The sequence below is a fragment of the Protopterus annectens genome, chromosome 1.part1 (genome assembly GCF_019279795.1).
Source record: "Protopterus annectens isolate FY-2018-M chromosome 1.part1, PAN1.0, whole genome shotgun sequence".
Taxonomy (NCBI): Eukaryota; Metazoa; Chordata; order Ceratodontiformes; family Protopteridae; genus Protopterus; species Protopterus annectens.
This window is the reverse complement of record NC_056726.1, coordinates 1,263,452,996-1,263,476,969: the sequence shown is the minus strand read 5'-3', so window position 1 is coordinate 1,263,476,969 and position 23,974 is coordinate 1,263,452,996. Positions and strand designations below refer to the sequence as shown.

Here is a 23,974-nt window from a genome sequence, read left to right as displayed (position 1 = left end):
TGTGTGATTACAGAATACTGACAGATAATTTAGCAGAACTGCATTTCAAATTATGTCTAAAGTTTGTGCTAGGGTTTTGTTAATAGATAAGGAAACTGCTTGTTTTCCTTTCTTGTCCTTTTGTATTTTATTGTTTTGGTGTTTGATGAGTTGATTTTTCAACAAGCTGGCATCAGTAGACCGAAATTGCACATTACCAAAACTCACTTTATGGAGATGAAATCAGCAAAACCTGAATTTACTGAATGTTCACATCACTGGTAACTTTAACAGGGTATTCAGGCACTTGGCCAATATTAAAGCTAAAAACAGACCACAGTATTTCATACCCACCCAGGTGGGGGTCTGCACCCTACACACCCCCAACTCTATATATACCAACTCCAGGATCACACTACAATAGGGAAAAGGGCAAATTTCCCCACATTGGCCAAGTGCCTCTATACCATGTTAAAGTTTCCAGTGATTTGAACATTCGATAAATTCAGGTTTCATTGATTTCATCTTGATATGGTGACTTTTGGTAATGTGGAATTTCTGTCTACTAAAGTAGACCCATATATCTATATGGTCCCCCTTCACAAAATCGAATGTTCCAAAACTCAAAATGCATATGGCCGATGTCATATGCTCAAATTTCGGAAGCTCGACTTCATAAAAGGGAACGAAAAAAAAAATACGTAACACAAAAATGTGCTTCTGCAGGGGTCAGGCAACCCTGAACCCTGACACCCCCGCTACTTATTTATTCCATCTCCGAGATCGCACTACAGCGAAGAAAGGGAAATCTCCCATTCTGTGCTGTATGCCATTCCCCATTCTCATGGTCGAGCTTCTACAATTTCGAGCATATGGTCTCAACCATATGCATTTCGAGATTGTGGCCGTTTGACTTTGTGAAGGGGAACCATCTATATATATATATATATATATATATATATATATATATATATATATATATGTATGTATGAAAGCATGCATGTTGTATATGCATATGCACATACACGCACATGTCTATCTATTCATATTTTATACATTTATATATGTGTGTGTGTGTGTGTGTGTGTGTGTGTGTGTGTGTGTGTGTGTGTGTGTGCGTGTGTGCGTGTGTGTGTATACAATCACACATACACACATATATATATATATATATATATATATATATATATATATGTAGATATATATATATATAGATATATAGATTGATATAGTTATGTGTATATACAAACACGCACACCCTCATACATGTGTATAAATAACATTAAAACTGCATTTTTATTCAGAGCAAACTAAAATAAAATAAAAAATCTAAATTTGAAATTTACAAAAAAAAATAACTTTAATGGGCAAGGGTAACATCTGCAAGTGTTGGAATTTATACTAGAGGCAGCATCTAAATGTAGCATTCAGAAAATAATTTAAATGAAACAGTCAGAAAATAAACCAGGAAAAGCTATAAGTAAATGAAGTATGCTGACTGACAAAAAATGCTCTAACTTTCTTAAGATAGTATTCCTGTAAGAAGCGTTAGCAGGACTTCCGCAATCCTTTGTTGGTCTGATTATGTCTGTGTTTGATTTGTTTTTATTTGATTCATTAAAGAAACACACTGATGTAGACACTGTACTGCAGTCGTTGGCTTATTTATAAACCCTGAATAGAAGTGTAGTGAGGCCATGAACTTTTTAGGATTTTAATTTATTGTTGTAGTCTGGCTGTTGTCAAGTGCCATCTTTTTGTTTCGTGTCAAGGAATGCAGAAGAAGAAAAGTACACAGTGAGGCTGGGACATCTGCAAAGTGCAATATGGAGGGAGATAAAAACAAAAATAGCTGGTATATAGCAAAAGGAAACACTGTAAAGAAGATTCAGATTGCCGTAAAATTTGGAGCATCATAATTCGTGACAAATGCAGGATGAGGAAAGCAGAGGAGAGGAAGCCTCAGAATGAAGTGGATCAGGAAATTAAAAGAGTAGAAAATGAATACCAGTTTTTATGCTACCGTGCACTGACACAATATATGAAAATGTGTCAGAAGGAAGACTATCTCTCTGTTGGAGTGGGACTCCATTTTGTAAGTCTATAGAATATAATAGCTGTCGCAAATCTTTTGTCATTTCATGCTATTAATAAAGGCAGCAAGATGGGATTGGAACTTCGCATCCAAACAAAACCTTTGTATCAATGGAATTTGCCAGTATTTGTTTCAAATCTAACCATGGGTTGATTTGAATCCAAAACTTTCTAGCGAAAACTATACCATAAGCATGGGAAATGCTATTGTCTTGTGCTAATTAAAGTCAAAACTTTCTTCATCAGCAGACAATTAGACACTGGGTCTTTATTTTCCTCTCATTTTCTTGTCAGCAGAATCAACTGGTGTTCATAGGAAGTATGTCCTTGCATTACCTTCTACGTCTCTCTAGAACTGTTATTTTTAAATAGAAATATAAGAAAACAATTTAAAAAAAATAAGTAAAATAAGCACCCCAGATTGCACAGAAACTGAAAAAATATATATAATGTATGTAACAATATAATACTGTAGCATGCATTTACGTTGTATAGCTGAATAACAAACCAGAAAAGTATCATAATGTTTAACTTGTACTTAGAGGGAGACTTTGCACCTGGGGGACTGAAGTTTTCTGCTAAATCACTTTGTGGATGATGTGGTCATACAGAGTCCCAAATTCAGCTACAAGTGTTGTAGAAAACTGAACTATTTTGTTCCACTGTACTATAATGTGTTTAAATTACATTTTGTTATACCGAGATGCACTTTTCTCAGTTCATCATATTTATTTTGCCACAGGATTATTTTCTTACTACAAGGCAAAATGTTCACACAATTTTTATTTTTTTTCTGTTTATATTTTTTGCATTCTCTAAACAGAAAAAAAATAAGCTATTTAATCATATAGTAGAATGTATTTCATGTATCATACAACCAAGACTTCTACATTTTCTATAAATTGATTGTTTTAGTTTGAATTTTTCCAACTAATGTAAACATTGAATAATAATATTGAATAATCTGTTGAATGTGACTTTATATACTTTGCATAGATTTTTATGACAGGATAATTTTTGGGTCTTTTCTCCTAACATTTCAATGTAATCTCATGTCTTCTTTATATTTTAGTTAACCGGTAATTTGAGTAGTGTAAGGGATGTTATTTTAAAAGTAACTGGTAACGTGTTATACAGCCGAGTTTTTGATTTTCTGAAGATAACATGTTTCCAGCTGCATAATTATATTTTTTATTTTATTTTATTATTTTTCATTTTCTACTTTTTTAATGGGACAGGTAGGTTCTTAGAGGTAGAGTTGTGAAGGGTAGTTGTTTTGTGGAGTTTTATTACATTTATGTTTTGAGTATGCAGTGCAAGCATGTTGATTCAGTTCCTTCCATTGCTATGAAAGGGACATACAAGCAATGACCAGAAGCAGGGATTTTTGCGATGGCTGATGACTTGCATAGTATGGTGATAGTAATAGAGTAGTGATAAATAAAAATATGTACACCCTACGCTCAATAAATGTATTTATCACACTGTTTTCTATGTGTGCATTGTTATGATAAACACATATATTACATATTTCCTTTCTTCTCCTAAAATATGTCACTACAGATGAACTGTACTGAAAGGGTATTTAATTTTGCAAGTGCCGTGGACAATAGTGTCTTGCTGCAGCGAGTTAATAAGCACTACTGTCTTTAAATGAAGCTTTCTCTGACTTCAAGGCTGTGATATGATAGTCACAATAAGAAAATATGTTTCTTGCAGGAGTAAAAGGTCCCAAGAGCAATAAAAAAGGCATAAAAAATGCAGACTTCCATACCCACGCACACACAAACACACACAGAGAAGGAAGGAGGAACTCTGAAATTAAACTGAATAGAGACATAATGAAACTGAAAACACTTGTCAGACTGAACAAAGCAGAATGAACAGAGTAGACAAATGTGGAAAAGATCTATTCTGAAATAATCAGGTTAAGAACTATCTCCATTAATGTCAGAAATATGAGCAGAAGTAATACAGCACAGAGTGCATGCATGTGTATTGAAGAAATGAACAAACTGACACATCCCCCAGGAAATGCACATGTGACTTCAGCAAATCTGCACATGAGTTAAGTGGAAGGTATCCACTGGGGCACAGATATGGTTAGTCACAACTCTCCTTACCCTTTTTCTGCCGTGAGCTGAAGAAACGTATCTGCTACGGGCCTCTATTGTAAGAAGAGACCTTTGTCTAATACAGAGTTCCAAAGGTGTTCAGAAATCAAACACATGGATGAATTTGAATTCTGTGGGTAAAAGGTAAAGTAACTGCTATTAAAAAAAGAAATATTGCAGTTCATCAACTAGATGAAATAGATGAAGTTTCACAGTTGAAATATAAGTTTCAAAGGGGGTCATAAAAACAGTGTTGTAAAATTTCACTGCTTCTTGGGACTTATTATTTTAAGCGGTTTTGGCTTAAACTCATTTTCTTGTAGAAAATAACCTTGTACTTACATTAACAAGCAGGCTATTATATATTATTATGTATAAAAAGATGCATTGTGTTTTGTACTGGGAAAGGGATGTAATAGCTGAAAGCACAATTACATTTCACAGTGTTTAATTTTAATTTCTTTAAAAGCAAACTTTCATCTACATTCGTATAACAGAAATATAAACAATAAAAATATTTTAAATCATATTTATAATTTCTTATTCCACATTTGTTTTTGGCATATAAGGAAAACATGCAATCAAAAGAGGTGTTACATTCAGCAACATTTTGTACTGTGTGACTAGAAGTTTGTTAACTTTTATAGTACAAGAATCCACACATAATATTCATTAACAGAATCAACTCACTTTTGGGTTCTTAGACTATATCACTTTCCATGCAACTCACTGTACCAGCTACAACATTTGTCTCTTTTATTATAAAGGAAGAAACAAAAAAAACACTTAAAGCCAGAAAATATAATTAACATAATAAATGTTTATATGAAAAGCTGTATTATTCTATTTAGTACTATGGTATTTTTTCTTCATTAATGTTATCATCCCATGGTATGTCTGAATGTATTTAAATGTAACAGAAGCACACACACAACACAGCCCCACACACACACACACACACACACACACACACACACACACACACACACACACACACTCACACACACATGCAGTTTATGTTAGTAATTAATTAATTCACATCAGATAATACAGAGACAGCTAAGGCAGAAAAGCATGCAGGCAGACAAGTGAGATTCAAAAATTACAATACTGAATTCAACTAGTTTTGCAAATAATGTGTTAGTAGAACATTGTGGCTTTGCACATTTTGTCTCTTCTATTAAGAGAAGCATTCAGAGTGGAACTTGTATAAAATCTACTTAATTGTACAATAATATGACTTACAATGTGACTATAGGAATAAGCGCAAGTGTAACGTATTCTGATTAACTTTTAATACAATGTACTTTGGATTTGATGACTGTTAAAGCAGTTTAATGTATCTGTTTGTTCCCTTTTAATGTTTGAATTGCCTGTGATTCATTTTCTGTGTTGCAGATGCAATTTTAATATCTTTTTAATGTTTTCTTTTATTCTATATTTGGTGATACTGTAATTACTAACACACCAGTTGTAATCGACAATACAAGACCTTACAAAATCAAACAACATGAATCTATTCTTTAGGGAGACAATATATCAACTTTAGCACATGTTATATTACCATAAAATAGTTACTATCATAATATATTAGATATAAATCTCTTCCAAATCAAGGTATAAATGTGATTGTGGAGAATGCAGTTTTTGTGAAAGAATTATGCCAATCTGCTTTGTAATGTTAAACACTGTTAAATTAAGAATATTAGTCATACCTTCTCTGATTCCTTGAACTTATTACAGTATTTTTTAATTGTTGTACTAAATACAATGACATTGGTTTATGTTGAATTTGTTCTGAATTAAACAATAGGCTTTTAATAGCTCATATTTAGAGTAAAAGTCTATATCAATTATACCTTACTGACTTCCAACTTTGAATTTAGTAAATGATTTATTTAGGATTTTATTTATTTATTTATTTATTTTACATTTGTTGACTGGGAAAGTCAGACTAGGTTCCACATATCCTGTTTTCAGCGGAGGCCCGGGGAGAAATGCTTCAGATGACAGCCAAAACTTTTGTTCTAGTCTTACACTTTTTTAATTAGGAGAATATGCGTGGGTGTACTTTTCAATAGAGGGCCTTGCTTCAATTTGAAACTAAGAAATTGTATAATAAGGAGATAATTAGTTGTTTTATTAATAAATAATTTTATCCACTGAGAAATAATTTGAATAACATTTTCCACAACTGGGTAATAAAAATAGTTCTCCATTTATTAGTGAGTGCTTAATAATGTTGACCCAAGGGAACGTAATAGGGATCTTAAGTTATTTAGGCTATAATAAAAAGTGAAATGGAATTTAATGACCTAAAACCTGTGCCGGTATTGTTTTTATTTGAAGAAAATGATTTTAAGAAATAATTTCAGATTGCACTTTCTTCAGGTCAAGCGACAGAACGTTGACATCTACTAGATGATTGAAATCATCTGGACGATTACCAGTACAAGACAAAATATTTTTATTAATTTGTAATGTCTTCTGCATTTAGTATTATGTTGACTGAGTTTTTTTTTTTTTACAATTATCCAGGATAATCTGAAGTGTGATAATTTAAGTAGGTTTATTAAAATATGCACATTTAACATTAGTGAATACAATATTTCTTATAAGGGTATAAAGTAAAATCAAGTTCTCTAATTTTTCAGTACATGTACCTATGTGGGGAGGGGGCTAGAAAGTGAAACCTGAATATGTTGTGCAGTAAGATTAAGGTAAACAGTAAAATCAAGTTCTCTAATTTAACAAAATATTTTATTCCACGTATTACATAAAATTCTAGAGATTACACATTCCAGTTATCCATTTCTCACTGCAATTGCTGTTCTTATTAATTCCAGTGGGATATGGTAATTGCATATTTTGTGTAAGATGAGTATTGGATAGGTCTTTATTAAGCTTCTATATGTTTTTTATGATTTTTTTTCTTTTATAAATCGTTTTCTTCCTGAAGTTACAGATTGAGTTTAATGTGGTTCTATGATATTAGATAAGATTGCTGATATAATTGTAGTCACATAGTAAGGGTTATGTTAGGATATGCTACTGTTTTAGTTTAGTTGTTTTATGTATTTTGATAGCATTTAGTTTAGTTAATTAACACTTAATCCATTTTGTAATATCTACTTTTAATCTGCTGATCAAAGTTACATTTTTGTTACATTTTTTTAAACTGTATTTATTATATGTTTAATCTAAGGCCAGACTGTTGTCCTAGTAGCTTAGCTTAGGTAGAGGGTATTTCTTAGAAGGACCCATTTTATTTTATTGCATGCATTCAGTGTGCAGTTTTGTTTCCTTTAGCTTAAGTTGGCTGCAAAAAGGTTTTGAGCAGCATTTTTGAAGTGGTGTGAAGGTCTTGATGTAACTAGGATATATATAAATTTTTGATTGTGCATTTATTTCATTGTGATATCTGAATATGTCATAAGGATAAAATATGTGCAACTGTACATGCCTGGACACATGCACAAAAATCAGAAATTTATATGCACACACACACACACACACACACACACACACACACACACACACACACACACACACACACACACACACACACACACACACACACACACACACACACACACACACACACACACTAATGATTGAGATTGTTTGAAAATAAAAAATCGTCAAGTGCAATGATGTTATTATGATAAAAATATATTCAACTAGTAACAAGTATAAATGGCAATAAAGTAATCTGTATAAATAAATATATAATATTCAGATACAAATAGTGGCATTAAACAGCACATGATTTTATATTTAAGTGCTGACGAAGTAAATTATATTTATTCTTCCATCAAAAGCAATTGTTACGTTTGTCACATCTACTTTAAAAGGCAAATGCTATGCAATCACAAAAATTGACAGATATCCAATATTATAATTTATTGCTTTAATAAGCATTTAACTGATACTATATGCAGAGCTGTTATAATTTAGTTGAAGAAGTCCTGCTGCCGCATATTAGCTTTAACAACCAAAACAATGAGTTAATTGCTTTTTGTTGTTCTTTTATACCATTTTGCTTCATTTATTCACAAGTAAATCAAGTACCTTTGGCATCCTGAAAGCAAACTTCCCCATTTAGAAAAACTAATGTTTCATTTTTTTTAGGTTGGAATTTTAAGAAGGGCTTAAATATGGCAGTTGTAAGCTAAATAGGAAATTGCTGCTTTGCTAACCTGATATTTTTGTCCTGTGTTGCAACTACTGTAGTAAGCTTACTTGAAAAATAATCCAATATTGTACCAGTTATCCAGTTATTCTAGAAAAAATATCTATGTCTGTGTATGTGTGTGTGAGTATATATATATATATATATATATATATATATATATATATATATATATATTGGAGTGTTTCTTCATGGGCCTCTCCTGAAAATGAACTCTGTCCCAGTTGGACTTTCCCAGTAAACAAATGTTAAATAAATAAATAAATAAATAAATAAATAAATAAATATTATATGTATATTTTATACATTTTATTAGCTGTTCCAAAAAAGTTCAAGTTGTCTTCATTGCACTATTATTTCATGAGTCAGAAAATTCTGATTCAACAGTGATGGCTCAGTGCCTTGTATAGGAGCAGCAAAGGCTGCAAAACAAACAGGTGCCAACAGTGTAAACAAGCAGGCCTTTGCTGAACTTTTCACCAGATGTTATGAAATGATAACATCTAACAAAAGCTATTTTTCCATATAACCAAAGAAAAAAGATCCATAAAATATCACCTTTTTACAGCCGTATACCAGTTCAGGTTTAAGCCTTTTCCTGTAGTCACCCTTGATGGACCATTTAACTTCAAGTTTCTTAATTTTGTTAACAAACAACAAGAATACATTTTATGAAGATCAATTTTCAGATCCAAATTACAAAACAAAATGAAAAGCAAGAGAACAAAAGAGACAAACTAATGATTCCTTAACAATTTTCATCTGTTGTGACAAGGAAGTATGCAGATGTCAAACTGAGTACTGCAACAAGCGAGAAAACCATATGCTGTAAGTATTAGCCAAGTGATGTTCATATCATACCGGGCAGGTTTAGTAGACTCTGTAGAAGAAATGAGTGTACATGTGATACAGCACGTCAGATATGCAAAACACAAAACACAGACACATGCACGCATGCACACACACACACACACACACACACACACACACACACACACACACACACACACACACACACACGTATGCACGCACACACACACACACACTCACACAAACATGCACACATGCACACACACACACACACACACACACACACACACACACACACACACACACACACACACACACACACACACACACACACACACACACACATACATATATGCAGTTTATGTTAGTAATGAATTAATTCAAAACACAAAAAAGATAAATTAAATAAATAATTAAATAAAGTATAAGGGCAGCCTAAGTAAGGCTAGGAGTGCATAGGAAGGGCAATGGAAAGTGATGGTACTGTTCAAAGACACCGGTTCATAGGTCCATAGGTCCATAGGTAAGTACTAGGCTAGCTGCTCTTCTGGGCCATTTTAAACCTTGCCAATTTCCCTTTCAAATGTGAGAATCAAACCCTGTACCTTGTGTATGTGAGGCAAACACCTTAACCATTACATCAACCCCCAACCCCAAAATATTGATAATCTTATTTGTTAACCAGGTAGGCCCATCACACAGTCCAGGAAGAACCACACACTGTCCAGGTCAAGAGTGTTTTCCAACTATTTATTAGAAAAACAAGTTAAGTGCTTTCGTCCCCTCAAGGACTTCATCAGAACCTGATGCCAAGTAAAATCACATGACTTATATACAAATTAAAACATACATCACCCATCACACAGTCCCTTTTCAGGGGTGACCCTGGAGCAATGCCTGCTTAACTGACTTGCTCAAGGTCACACAATAAGCAACGTTTAGCTAAGGAAATCAGACATTGTACCACAGGAACTAAACCTTCCTACCTTAATCTCTGCACCAGCTGCTACACTATTGTTTGTTTTTTTATTCAATTTTAATGAAGGAGGAAAGCTGTCAGAGTATACATGAAAAAAGAATAAAGAAATGGTTTAATTAAGTATTGGTGTTGTGATGGTGGAAGATTAGAAGAAGCATTTATGAAATATAGTAATTAAATTGAGGAGAGTGTGTGTCAGTTTAATAAAGCCACTGATAATATTGTTTGGCTGCAGATATAATCTGCAGAGGTCATTTAGAGAGTTTGATAACTTATTAAGGGCAGTGGTTTAGTTAGATAGATTACATTTTAAGGATTGTTTCTAATATGGGGAGAGGTGCCACTGGCTGCTAGGAATTAGCACTAGAAGAACATGGGTTCCATGACAAGATGCACCAATTAAATAGAGACTGTAGGGATGGAGATTTCTAGGGTTGAGTTAAGAGAAAGAAGGAAAGGCAGCGGTGAGAGATCAAGAGGAAAGAGGTTAGGCAAGGCAGGTTGAGGGTAGTCACACATGTGAACTAATGAGAATGAGGTGGAAAATTTACTTTAGGTGTGACAAGTATAAAAAAATTAAAGTGGAAGGGATATTATTAAAGTGTTGGCTTCATATGGCAGGCTAGGGATGCTGAATGTACAGGCAGTGACAAGCCTTTCTTTTACTTTTACTATAACAGACTTTGAGGTTTTGGTATGAGCATGCCATGATGGTACCTCATGCTTATGACCATGACTGAATGTCGTACTGAGTAACTTGCCCTAGTAAAATGCAAGAGAGGATTTTTGTAAAACCCGTTTGTATTTATGTTTTGCTCACTAATGGTGTGCTGGCAAAAATGTTTTAATGCTGTGCACTTAGTTTTGTTTGGGGTGATTCCTGTTTGCTCCTATGACTTCCTCATTTGCTATTTCTCCTTCTATCTATGTTTTCCATTTGTTTTATTTGTTGTCTTCTTTATTTTTCTTGTCTATTCCTGTCCCCACTCTTTTAACTCTTACCCATTCATAAATTAACTAATACTCTATTTTCTTGATTTATTTGATTATTTACAATTGCTGATATTGTTGTCTAACAGTCTTTCTTCAGATAAACATTCTAGATTTACCAGAAAATAGTCAGGACTGGTTCAAATTCTTTCAAGCACCAAAACTGACCATATTGCTTTCCAAATGGTCGAGTCCTCCAAACTGTCTATACCTGTCTTAAAATCACAAACTACTTCAACTATTGGGTCATTGCACTGCAAATAGAAATTTAACATATTTGGCACTGTAGTTATATTTATCCATGCATAGTGATAAAAATTCCCCCATGCTTCATGCATACCAGACAATTTAATTTGCACCTTTTTTATTTGTCTTCCCAAAGACAGGTCTCTTGTGTGATTCATGTCACTTTGTGCCACCAAATGAAAAAAATGTGTGACCTAACACCCAAGAGGATTTTCCTATGTGCAAACAAGGCACGCATTAATTCATTTTTGAAATGCTATCCATAACACCTGTTAGCACCCCAAGTGGTCTTATGCCAAACACATTTTTATGTGGCCAAACATTCATCTTTTGTGAAACTTTTTGATCCCTACTAAGGCCCTTTTAAGTACCAGATCTAACACTTATTCAGTATATAAAGAAAAGAGTGCCACATGTTTGGAGAAAAGGCCCAATGCCTGACTTTGCCTATCTGTTCAGTTATTCTTAAAAGCTAACATATATCCAATTTATCTGTGTCCTTTTCCAGACCTTTTGTTATCTTGCCAGGTCTGTAAAGAAATTAAAAGTGCACCTATTTTTGAAGTCTTCCATGTTTCCCCTCTCTTCTACATTTGTTATGCCTTATTTTCTGCTTCGTTCTTCCCATTTACTCATTCATGGTATATTGTTTTGAGATATAGCCACACCAGTTGCTAACTGCTGTCATATGCTGTCCCACACCTGTTCATTGATTGACTTTTCTCTCCATTTCCCACAATTCCAATAATAACTGTATGATGTGATTAGTTCACAGACACATTGGCATTCTGCATCATTTTTGGCTACCCCGTGTAAGTTAATTAGTTTTCATACTTCTGCCCACACGGTCTTGATGGTACTGCAATAATGTGATATAAACATTTATTTGATACTCAGTACAGATGTGTTTTTATTACCACCCAATGTATGACAACAATATATTTATCAGTACTCTGCATGCATTAACATGTATGTAGCACCATTATGAGCATGTAATCATGTAGGATTATGCTCAAGTATGTCATTATAACCATGTTGTTATGTTCGAGACATGGATGTCAGGAAATTCATCCCAAGAGTGAATTGTGACAACCATACTGAGAATGCATGACAGTGAAGTTGTGACACTACATATCTGATAGCAGTTTTTTAAGCTGCTTTAGTATAGTACCAACTACAGGAAAATAAAAGTGTAGGAACACAAGGTGTTTTATTGCTTTAGCCATCATAGAACACTTAGTGTTGCAACATAGGCAGTGTCCAGAGACTAATTGCATTTCTAAAGAATGAATGGCTTTGGAAGTTAATGCAACACTCCACTCTGTCATGCTTTTGGTTTTCTGTTTCTTTCTTTTTGAAAGTGAAGTGTTTACAGCATTTAAATCTATTTTGGCATCTTCACTCCATACTGCAGCTGTTGGCCCTGGCTGATGCATGCTCTAGCACATATCAGAAAGGTACATAACTACATGCTCTAGCACACATCAGAAAGGTATATAACTGCATTTTCTAGCACACATCAGAAAGGTACATAAATAACTGCATGCTCTAGCACACATCAGAAAGGTACATAGCTGCATGCTCTAGCACACATCAGAAAGGTACATAACTGCATGCTGTAGGACACATCCGAAAGTTGCACAGCAAAGTTATATTTTTTGCTGAATTTGCATTGCAATCATGTACTAAAATCTGTTCATCACTACTCTACATGCACTGAAAAGAACTTATCACTACTCTGTGCACATCATCAATTACTCAGACCCATTCACACACAGACACAAAAGAAAATGTATCACACAATGTACGCATGCAGTCACACATGCAAACACATACACATGCACATAAATGTAAGCACATACACACATACATGTACACACACACACACACACACACACACACACACACACACACACACACACACACACACACACACACACACACACACACACAAGCTCACAAAGAAAACATTTTGCACAATGTCACAAAAAAAGTAAAACTGCGCATTCAAACCTAGCAAGAATGACTATACCAGATAAATCACACCTAAAAAAATAAATTAGCAGAACTTGCAATAAAAATACTGTACACTGGGATAAAATAAAATATTAACTGAAACTAGTCAGGTGGAAATGGCATTAGTTAAAAAATGGACAATAAATAAAAGCAAGTTAATTGAAATACATAATTAAGTAGTTATTCTAAAAGGTCTTAACATAACCCTTAAGAATATTACTGCAACATTTCAAATGACATTAAACAAGATTCACATTTTCCTCATAACTACAGTAAAAAAAAAATCCACACAAGAAACCATTCTTAAAAATACTGCACAGTCTATTTGAAACGGTCTTCAACAGACAGATTTAGCAGTTCCTGGCTTCTCCTGAAATGAATGGGGAATAAATGAAAACATATACACAGTTTAATGTATTTAGATCTGCACTGTGTAACCAATGAAACTCCCTTTGTAATGTAGGATTAATGATTCTGTTTTATGACATGTAGCTTCACCATTCTTTAATAAACTTGTCCTATAAACCTACAGTATGAGCTATTTCAGACCCCACATGTTGTATACAACCTATGACAAGTTATAGAGAATATTAATGTGACAAACGATCATAATATATTCCATATTATCTATATAGAGGTTGTAAAAAAATTTAATATGGCAGTAAGTCAGCTTGCTTTCGGAAGGAAACCACAGTGCAAAAAGAAAACATGTAAACTCCAAAACAGGTAGTAGCCTAAGGCAAGGAGATAGTCACACATCCTGGAGCAGTGAGGTCGTAACCTTGATGTCTATCCAACTGTATTTTCCAAATGTTTAATAACACAGTGTATTTTTTATCATCTGCAGTGTCATTGGTTATGTAATAAAAGTTCTTTTCTTCAATATAATTTGTGTTATCTCCTCTGCTATTACTAATATTTTATAATTACTTCAGCTGACCACTATATTAATGCACTCCATTTTCTAACATATATATATTTAATTTATATACAGTGTCGTCATATATTAACATTAAAACTTGTTAACTTTCTTTGTAATAATTGCCTTGACATTGCTTATATATACTCCCATCATTTCTCCTTCTAAAGTTATTTCTCATGAGAAATACTTTTTAAAAGTATTTTAATGTGCAATCACCTTTCAGTCAAAATTTTATTCATACAACCACCTAATTTATTTGGGTCACTTCTAAATGCAGAACCAGGATTCTTTTTTTAACCTTTTTGAATTAATTTTGGCTATGAATTGGCTTTATTTATATTCTTGTGTACATTGCCAGGTATGCAGTGTTGCACAAACAGTCATTAGATGGTGTCCACCTATGCTTCCATGGCACTTGCTCTAGTATACTTGTACACTGGTATTACCCATCAGAACATGCATACATACATACATACATTGACCGTCCACATGTGTTCATACACATATATAATGCAATCTATCCCAGTCTGCATTTCTCATCTGTGCATTTGTGAAATTATGCCGCAATTATATAGCAAAAGAGCTTTTCATCTGAAAAATAAAACAATGTAAATGTTATACACTACTGGCATGTGAGCAGTATGAACTCTGAGATTATTAACTTTCTGTCATTGTACTATATTCTATTACCAGTTTATTCATCTAACCCTGAAAACAGCAGCAATTAATAATAATGAGAAAGTATGTTTTCTTATACTAAAAGTATGAATACAGTAGAATTCAGAGGAAAAATAATGCTTTTTACTAGACCAATATAGGTGTTACAATACAATTACTCAAGCTTTTCAACTTGCTAGCAACCTTCTTCAGGACTTAATAAGCTAGTGATGCTAGATAAAGTTTTTAATACCCACTTGTGTTTAGACAGAGAGATTATATCATGACTCTGATGCCAAAAGACTTGTTCTCAATTTAAATGACCAGGTATTTTAGAATCTGATCCCTAAAGCAAGCCTGTTTCTAGACAGGCCTTACACTGAAGAAAGGCACTTACACTGACAGGTCTTTCAGAATCAGGGCAGACTTATACCGAGAGCAACTCTTTTAGAATCTGGACCCATGTCTTTCCTAATGTATGCTTAGAATTGTGTCACGTGTGTGTGCGTGTGTGTGTGTGTGTGTGTGTGTGTGTGTGTGTGTGTGTGTGTGTGTGTGAATGTTTGTGTGTGTGAGTGAGTATTTGTGTACATCTTCTAAGAAGACAATGTGAAAACAAAACAATGAATTGAGATATGCTGGTAAATTAGTAAAATCCAGAAATGGAAAACAAAAAGATATGACGTATTAGACTGAATTATCCCAAACTATGCATGAGATAGAGGATTTGCTTAAAATACATATAATAAAAAGAGCAATAATTTCCAGTTCATTCTGCAGTGTTATGAAAAATCAAGGACTTCCAATGCAATAAGATAAGTTGCAATGTGTGTTTCCCTATAAACTAGGAATGCAGATACATGTGAACAGAACAGCATAACCATCCAAACATTAAACATTTTTTTAAAAATTACACTGTAAAGGACTGTATCTTAGCTAATAAGATTAAAAGACAGAAGGGCAAGAAAGTAAGAGTGAAAACAACAAAAAAAATAAAATAAAGAAGCAAGGAAAGAAAAAAGAAAAAGAAAATATGAAAGAAACCAAGGACTTCCGTATGTGAATAGCTATCCTGGAATCAGAGAATGTTTGCTTTAAATTCTGCCAGTATGAAAGACTGATACCTCTGAAAAGTGCTACTACTAAAGATCTAATCTTACATCATGATAAAATACTGAATATCAGGTCCTTTCTGATTGTCAAGCTTATTATTAGTAACCATTTGAAATGTCAGGACCCACTACAGGGAGTCCCAAAATATGGAGACTGAATTGCCAAAAGAATGGACTTACATATTTTAAGTCCAAGATGCCATTTCTTGGAATATTCCCTTTTCTTCAAGGTATGGTGATTTTGGAATTAAAGGAAGTATTAAGGAGCAGAGCAATTTTCAAAATTCCTGTGTTTTCAGTCTTTTTTTTTTTTTTTTTGGCTTTTCAGCAGTCTTCATTCTGAGTACAAACATTTCACTACAGATCCTTCATTATTATTTGTGTTAGCATTAAATATTTAGCCATAATATTGTACTAATCACTTTATTTGCAAGAATAAAAACAGATGCCAGCACAATGCAACACTTCATATTCTTTCATAGAATATTACCCTACTGGAAATACATAAACTATTAGATGCTCTGTATTACTACCAGCATAACAACTTCAAAACACTGCTTTTTAAAATACAGGTAATGTTTTGTGCATTTCTAAAATGTGAATTCATCCAAAGAATGAAATGTGAAAAGTAAGGCTATATAGGAGAAGATGGTCAGGAAAAAGCCTTGGTATTCGTGAACATGGTGTGTGTGTGTGTGTGTGTGTGTGTGTGTGTGTGTGTGTGTGTGTGTGTGTGTGTGTGTGTGTGTGTGTGTGTGTGCATGTGTGTGCGTGTGTGTGTGTGTGTGTGTGTGTGTGTGTGTGTGTGCGTGTGTGTGTGTGTGTGTGTGTGTCTGTGTCTGTGTGTGTGTGTGTGTGTGTGTGTGTGTGTGTGTGTGTGTGTGTGTGTGTGTGTGTGTGTGATGTGTGTGTGTGTGCATGCGCACGTGCATATGTGAGTGGGTCATTACGGAGAACACTAGAGTGCTGAGCTGACCATAAGATCTTTCTCAGTGCAACCATACCTTTCTTTGTACTGTATTTTCTCACCATTGCTCTAACTGACCAACCCACACTGCCTAATTAGCAAGAGTGGTGGGTATTTTTATGAATCTTAACGTTTATGTTCTTCTTGCAGCCCTATTGAGATCATAGCAAGGTCAGAAAAACAAAAGCAAATTAAGCAGTCAATATCAGACTTAAAGCTGTAAATACCAAAATTCAAAAAAAAAAAAAAGGCAACAATTCCAGAAATGTAGACCTCAAACTTTATGTTAACTCCAGTTTAAAGCTTTTGTGTTATTTAGTTTAAAGGTCCTTAACAGACTGAAGTCTCAAACAAAACCAAATAGGAATTTTGGATCAACCATTTGATTCTCTGTTTTAAAAGTTTTAATTTTAAGAAACATTTAAAAGGTAACAATAGCAAATAAGTCTCAAACACCCTTTATTTGGGATATAATTGAAATAATTTGCATACCCCGTTTCCCTAAAAATGATCATCGCATGGTAGATTTCTATTTATTGAATATCAAGCACTATACACTTTGCTAGAAATATTATCCTGTTGCATTTTGTTTTTGTTTCTCTCTCTCTGCATTTAATTATTGATTTATTGTCTGATTGACTGTTTGGGTGACTGACTATGCTGCATTCTCTGTCACTTTATGCATTGAAATCTGCTGCAGAACACATCAAATACTTATCCACTGCCAAAGTATTTGTTCCCATGATGACATCATCAAGGGCAAGGGCCACATGACAAATAGAATCAAGAAGTAATTGGACAGCTGCTCAGCCAACAGTATAAAGAAATGCACTTTTGGTAAACATAATACATATAATTCCCATTGAAATAATTAAATTGAAAAAAAAAACATGTTTTAGAACCAGAAAGCCCACTAGAAGATAGCTTGACTGGACACAAGGAAATAGTAAAAAATATGTAAGGGTCTCAAATCCAAAAGACTTGCTCTCACTGAAGGTGACCACTTGAGAGCAGGCTGAGAATAGGTGCTATGGAATCTGGTCTAAAACAGTAGTAATGCACTTACACTGAGATCAGGTCTTTTGGAATCGGGACAGCCTTACACTGAAAACAACTCTTTTGGAATCTCACCCATGATCTCTAAAGTGTCCTTTATTTATTAACTTTGCTGGCATTAACTTTTGTATATTACAATGCAGCCTTGTCAGAAATTCTGCATAGCCTGAAAACAGAGTACATACTGAATGTATCATCACACAGTTTTCTCATTCTTGTGGATTTTTAATAACATAACTCTATGTATCATCATTTTTAGAGTATATTACTTTAAATTCTTCATTTTTGGGATTTGTTATTCTTTTAAATTATATACACCCCATTAAATAAAGAAGAGATAGCAGAAAATGTTTCTCATGTTTCTCTTTACTTACATCAGTTCTCACCAGCAACTTATAATATAGGTACAGTAGGCTTCCTATCTTAGTAGATTCTATTTTATTGGATTTAAATAAAAAATGAACAAGCACAGGAATCTAACTAGTTCCAACCTCACCACCGCATGTTGAGAAAATAAAAAAAAAAAAAAAACAAAGAAACTAGGGTCTTAGAACTTTGTCAATGAGCTCAGTCACAATAATTTGCAAAAATCATGAAACTCGGGTAGTGTTCCAAAGTAACCACCACTCTGTCCTCTGCAGTCAACATATCAAGTCCATCATAGTCAAGTGAGCCTCAGTAACAAAACATCGGAAATATTTTAACAGTGTTAAACATATTGTTTTTTATATATTTAATTGTAGGTGTGGTAAATTTATTTTATTTATTTATTTTATTTTACATGTGTTTACAGGGATAGTCCGACTGGACACAGGACCATTTACAATGGAGACTTGGGGAGAAAAGCTCCGTAAAAGTAACAATATAGTTTACACACCTAATACAAGTCACAATTAAAATATCATAGACAAAAGCATTTTTTATACAGAAAGAAACAATTCTTGGTTAATATGCATATAGAAAATACATTTGGAGGTTTGCAGTAGGGATTCCTGAGTTTATTAAGAGCAGCAGAAATACCTTAGAGTAGTTAGTTAGTTGTTACATACATACATACATACATACATACATACATACATAAATACATAAATACATAAATAAATAAATGTACTTATTGTTTAATTTTAAACCAGGTTATTCAAGGCAAACATTATAAACAGGGCTGCAAAAGTGCATTTTAGAAGAACTGTGATTTAACACATTAACATTAATTGTACTGATCATAGTCAGCATTCTAACTTCTACATTCAGTTATGCAGCAAGCAAAACTCCTTTGTGAAGCTATCATGTACACTCTCAAATGTTTCCAATACTAGAATTATAACATCTATTAAAAGATTAATTTGTCTACTAAATTCATAAACCTAAAAACAAACGCACATTAGAAAGGGAAAAATAAAAGAAAAAAGAAACATTTTGAGGCTAGGGTAACCTTTCCCCAGTTCAGTTCTGGAGATATTCTTATGATAGTTTGGGATACAAAGGGTTTTGAGTTCACCATTCCCAGGACCATTAGTTACTTTTTGGATTCCTGAAATGAAGAAAATGTAGCAGAAGTTCCTTAAATATAATCTGTATAAAACTGAAAGGTAAGACTGGATTTATACCATTATGCCATAAAATGTTATGATTTCTGTTGTCATTTTCCTTTTTTGAACAATAACTGAACTATTGCTTGGTTTGCTGTTAATATCTATTTTTTAATGCTTCCTAAAGTAAAATATCCCTGTTTATTGTATTGTATTGGGCTAACATCATGTTTTAGCAAACTTAATAAATGAATATCTACTTTGAATCTTTTTTAAAAGATACCCAGTCTGTGAAGAAACTATCTGCAAAAATTTTGTAATAAGATAGTATCACACTTTGTAGAGTATCAGCGCTGCAGAATTCCTACTGGACTTGAATTTTAGCCACATGGTGAAGTCACAATTCAGGTAGCTATGAGTGCTGCTTGTCTCAGTCCTCAGCAGACATCGGCCCATTCCACTTCACCCCATGCCACAAATCTATCCAGTCTACTGCTCCAGGATTCCACAAAAATATCTGGTATCACCACCACTCTGTCCTCCGCAGTCAGCATTTCGAGTCTGTCTATCTTTCTCGACCACAGACAGTCCATGAGCCTGTGCATGACTCTGAGGAAGATTTTTCATCAATGTGAACAACTCAGGCTTTTCTTCTGCTTTACCAATGCAATACCCCCCTTAGGTAAAAAGATTATCTGTATCCCCACAGGGACTATCAATGCTCATCTGTCTCACACATGGACACTCATTCTTACACGGAGACAGCAGATGCCATCAGTGGCTTGAATAGCCTTAGATTACATCCATTTCTCCACTGGCTTATGTTCTCATGGCATGGGCCTCCTTCAGCAGGAGCACCACTACCTTCCCAGAGGATGGTGACCCATAGCTACTCCTTCTGAAAATGTTTTTTTACAAATTCTAAAAACTAGTCTGTATTTAGCCACTAGAGTATAAGAATGCCAGTCTCTTGATTCATGTGGTTAACCTGTTCAGAACTCTTTCCAGCAAGGTTTCTTCCACAGATAGAAGACAAGGTATAACCCTGGATAGAATGCCAAAAACTGAGAACTTGCAGTGTAACAAAATTGTTTCTTGAAAGACATCCACTAGATTTCATGTGAGAAAATCTCAGTAGATACAAATCACAGAGCAACCCCAGAGCGTATAGACATTTTCAGCCCTGCAGGATGGAGAGATTCTTCCTTGCTTTAGCTGTTATTGTTTTGACTATATTGGCAAGATGCACTAATCATAATTTAGTCAATTTTGGCAGAAGGAAACAAATGGATAGTAATATACAAAAATAAATTTAAATTATAATGCACCACACTATTTCTAATGAAGCTGATACTACCTTAACAAGAAGTTCCCAATCAGAGGCTAGCCTCAGATAAAACCAGAATTTGTGTAAGCAGCAGCCTCTAACTCATAGCCTTTACTTATCACTAGGCTGGCATACACCATCTTAACTCTTAACCTTGTGTCTAAAACAAAACAGTATCTATGGTACACTAAATGCAATTAGAGTTTTCACACCCAAGGAAGAGGAGCAGTTTAGTTCATAAGATTATTCATTAATGCCCTAAGAGATTGGCTTCCTAAGCCAGGAATTTTGGGTTCAAGTCATGCGCCTCCACAGTGCAGTGGTAGAACACCAGACTCCAAAGAACAGGCATGTGAGTTTGAGGCCCATTAGCCCAAAGTATTCAGTGTTTTGGGTTGGAGGTTGGCATAATGTTAAAGTATTTACTTCACAGTCAAGATATACAAGGTTTGATTCTCACTAAGGGAAGTTGGATAGGCTTAAAATGGTCCACAAGGGCACCTAACCTAGTACTTACCTGTGAACGTATAACCCTTAGATACTCCCTGCATTAGTAAAATCCTTAGAATATTTAGAAAATGAAGGTTTATATAGATAACTGATTCTTATTGATACAGGCCATTGTCAATACCCTATAGTGAAGATTAGTCTTAAGAAATCATTCATCTTTCTTCTTGTATGCACTATGCAGTTTCCTGTAATTGTTTCAGAATCAGCTAGTATGCACTTGTACACTGCATCAATTTGTCTGACAGGACAGTATGCTTAATATGTAGGTGCTATCAAAAATGGAATGTAAAAAGTCTATAGTTTCCTTTATGTAGATCAATGATACAATTATGGCACAGTTGCCATCTATTTGCGGTGGTACAGCGGTTAGCATTGCTGCCTCACAGCAAGAGGTTCTCTGGTTCAATTCTCAGCTGGGGTGCCTTCTGTGCAGATTCTGCATGTCCTCCTTCTGGTCGCGTGGGTTTCCTCTGAGTGCTCCTGTTTCCTCCCACATCCCAAGGACATGCAGTAGGTGGATTGGACACTCTAAACTGGCCTAAGGTGTGAGTGTGTGTGCATGTGTGTGTGCCTTCTGTGGAAGGTTGGGCACCGAGCTGGCAACTCAACACCGTAAAACTTCACTGCCAATCATGAGCGGACAGATGATCCACTGTGGCAACCCCTAACCAAGAAAAAATGAAAGAAGATGAAGATGTTTCTTAATTTTAGTATACCTGTATCTGCCCATTCTTTCTAACATGTTTTAGAATTGCCGGCATTTAGAACAGGATGACACCACAATAGTATATAAGTACCTATAAGGTTAGTAAGACCAGATGATTTAAGTAATGAAGTATAGACTTTAAAGGTAGTATCACAGTGAATCATCTATGCAAGTAATCCTGGGGGTATTTTTCAAACCAAACAATGGCCATATGGGAGGAAGCAGCTAGACTTCTGACATTGCCCATATTAGACGATGATGCTGTCTACAGCAGAGAGAGTATTTTATTGTAAATGCTTTAGCATAGACTTAAATATCCTGGAAGACTAGTCTCCCTTTTTGCAGAAGTGACACACATATATAACTCTTAAGAATTACTCATTTCCTGTTATATTTGGAATTAAAATCCAGTTTGGAGGTCTTAGCTAGCCATTTATTGTTTGGAGGCCGATAACTGTGTCTAGCAATGCCAGCATAAATATCATAGTTATAGCCACATGTTTGCCCAGTAAGGACAGATGTATCGATATTTCTGACTAAAGACAAACATCTTTTCCCACAGAGGCTTATGATCAATAATGACCACAGTTTATAGATAAAAATGTAAATATAAGCCAAGTACTTTGTTTCAGATGTGCTCCATCAGAAGACAGGAGAAGTGGTAAGACTGTGTGCTTAACAGAGAATCGTCCCATGTAATCAGTATTGGCTATTAGCAGAGACCAAAAAAAGCTTTCAAAGATTTTACTGACCTTTCAATTAGTTACATACTTATCACGTATGGAGTGTACATCCTCCTATTTCTGCAGTAGGTAAGTAAAAGAAAATACTGATCTGATTAACCCCCAATGATTGTGATGCTGCCCTCTCCAAATATGTAATGTTCCTGCCTTTATTTTACCTAGTTAACTTGACCTTTGCTACATTTATACAAGCAAATACATCATTGACAGTGGACCTGCCCTGAATATAGAGATAGAAGAGATGATTAAGGTGTGAATCTGTTAATAATCGGCTTCCTGTGGTTTGGGGATTGACTGCCATGAATCTCTATTTGCCTTCTGTGTGACTATGAACAAGTAATTTAACTAAACAGCACTCTGGGGCAGTTGGAACATCAGGCTAGGTGCTCAATAACCTCCTTGACTACCTGCCTAGTAATTGCCTATGAACCTATTATAACCATTGTCTAACTTTTCCTCCAAGTCCACAATTAACATTTTTGTGTTCTTGTACAACAGTAGGTTTGCCATAATGCAAATCTGTTGCTTTAAGCTTGGATCTTTCCCATGGGGAAATTTGACATAACTTCATGGGGATGCACTTAGCAGCAGCTTGTTTTACAAATTGCTTCATTTAAACCACAGTGATCACTAATACAACAACCTCATGATCTGTGAAGAATAAGAAAAAGGCCATATTACTCCTCTGTTGTACATACCACTACATGTAGTACAAACTCCTGTCGTACTAGTTTTATACGCTGCCATCAAATTATTTTATTATCTTTACTCCTCCTTATTGTAATTCTGGTCAAACAGTTGGAAAATTTCATACAGTGTTCACTAATTATGCTGCTCCCATTTTTAACATCCTCCAGAGATGCAGTCTAAACAGACTCAGCAACTGTCTCTGTAATACTCCTTTATTTTCAGTTTTGGTATATGATGCTGCTTAATTACTAAGCACTCGAACTCCCACATAAAAACACGTAGTAAAAATTCTCAGATAAAAGCAAAATAAAATTTATGAGAAAAGGCAGTACAAA

General features: G+C 34.5%; 1 protein-coding gene across 3 annotated transcripts in view; it reads left to right on the top strand.

Moving 5' to 3' along the window:
* Positions 1–23,974, top strand: part of LOC122809750 (netrin-1-like) — a 1,405,978-nt gene that overhangs the window by 283,414 nt on the left and 1,098,590 nt on the right. Inside the window, exon 1 of one of the 3 annotated variants that reach the window (XM_044081480.1) lies at positions 4,206–4,331. The exons of the other annotated variants lie outside the window; for them this stretch is intronic. The gene's annotated coding sequence lies outside the window, so the exon portion shown is untranslated. Of the gene's footprint in view, positions 1–4,205; positions 4,332–23,974 lie in introns of those variants that run through there. 3 annotated transcript variants of the gene reach the window in all.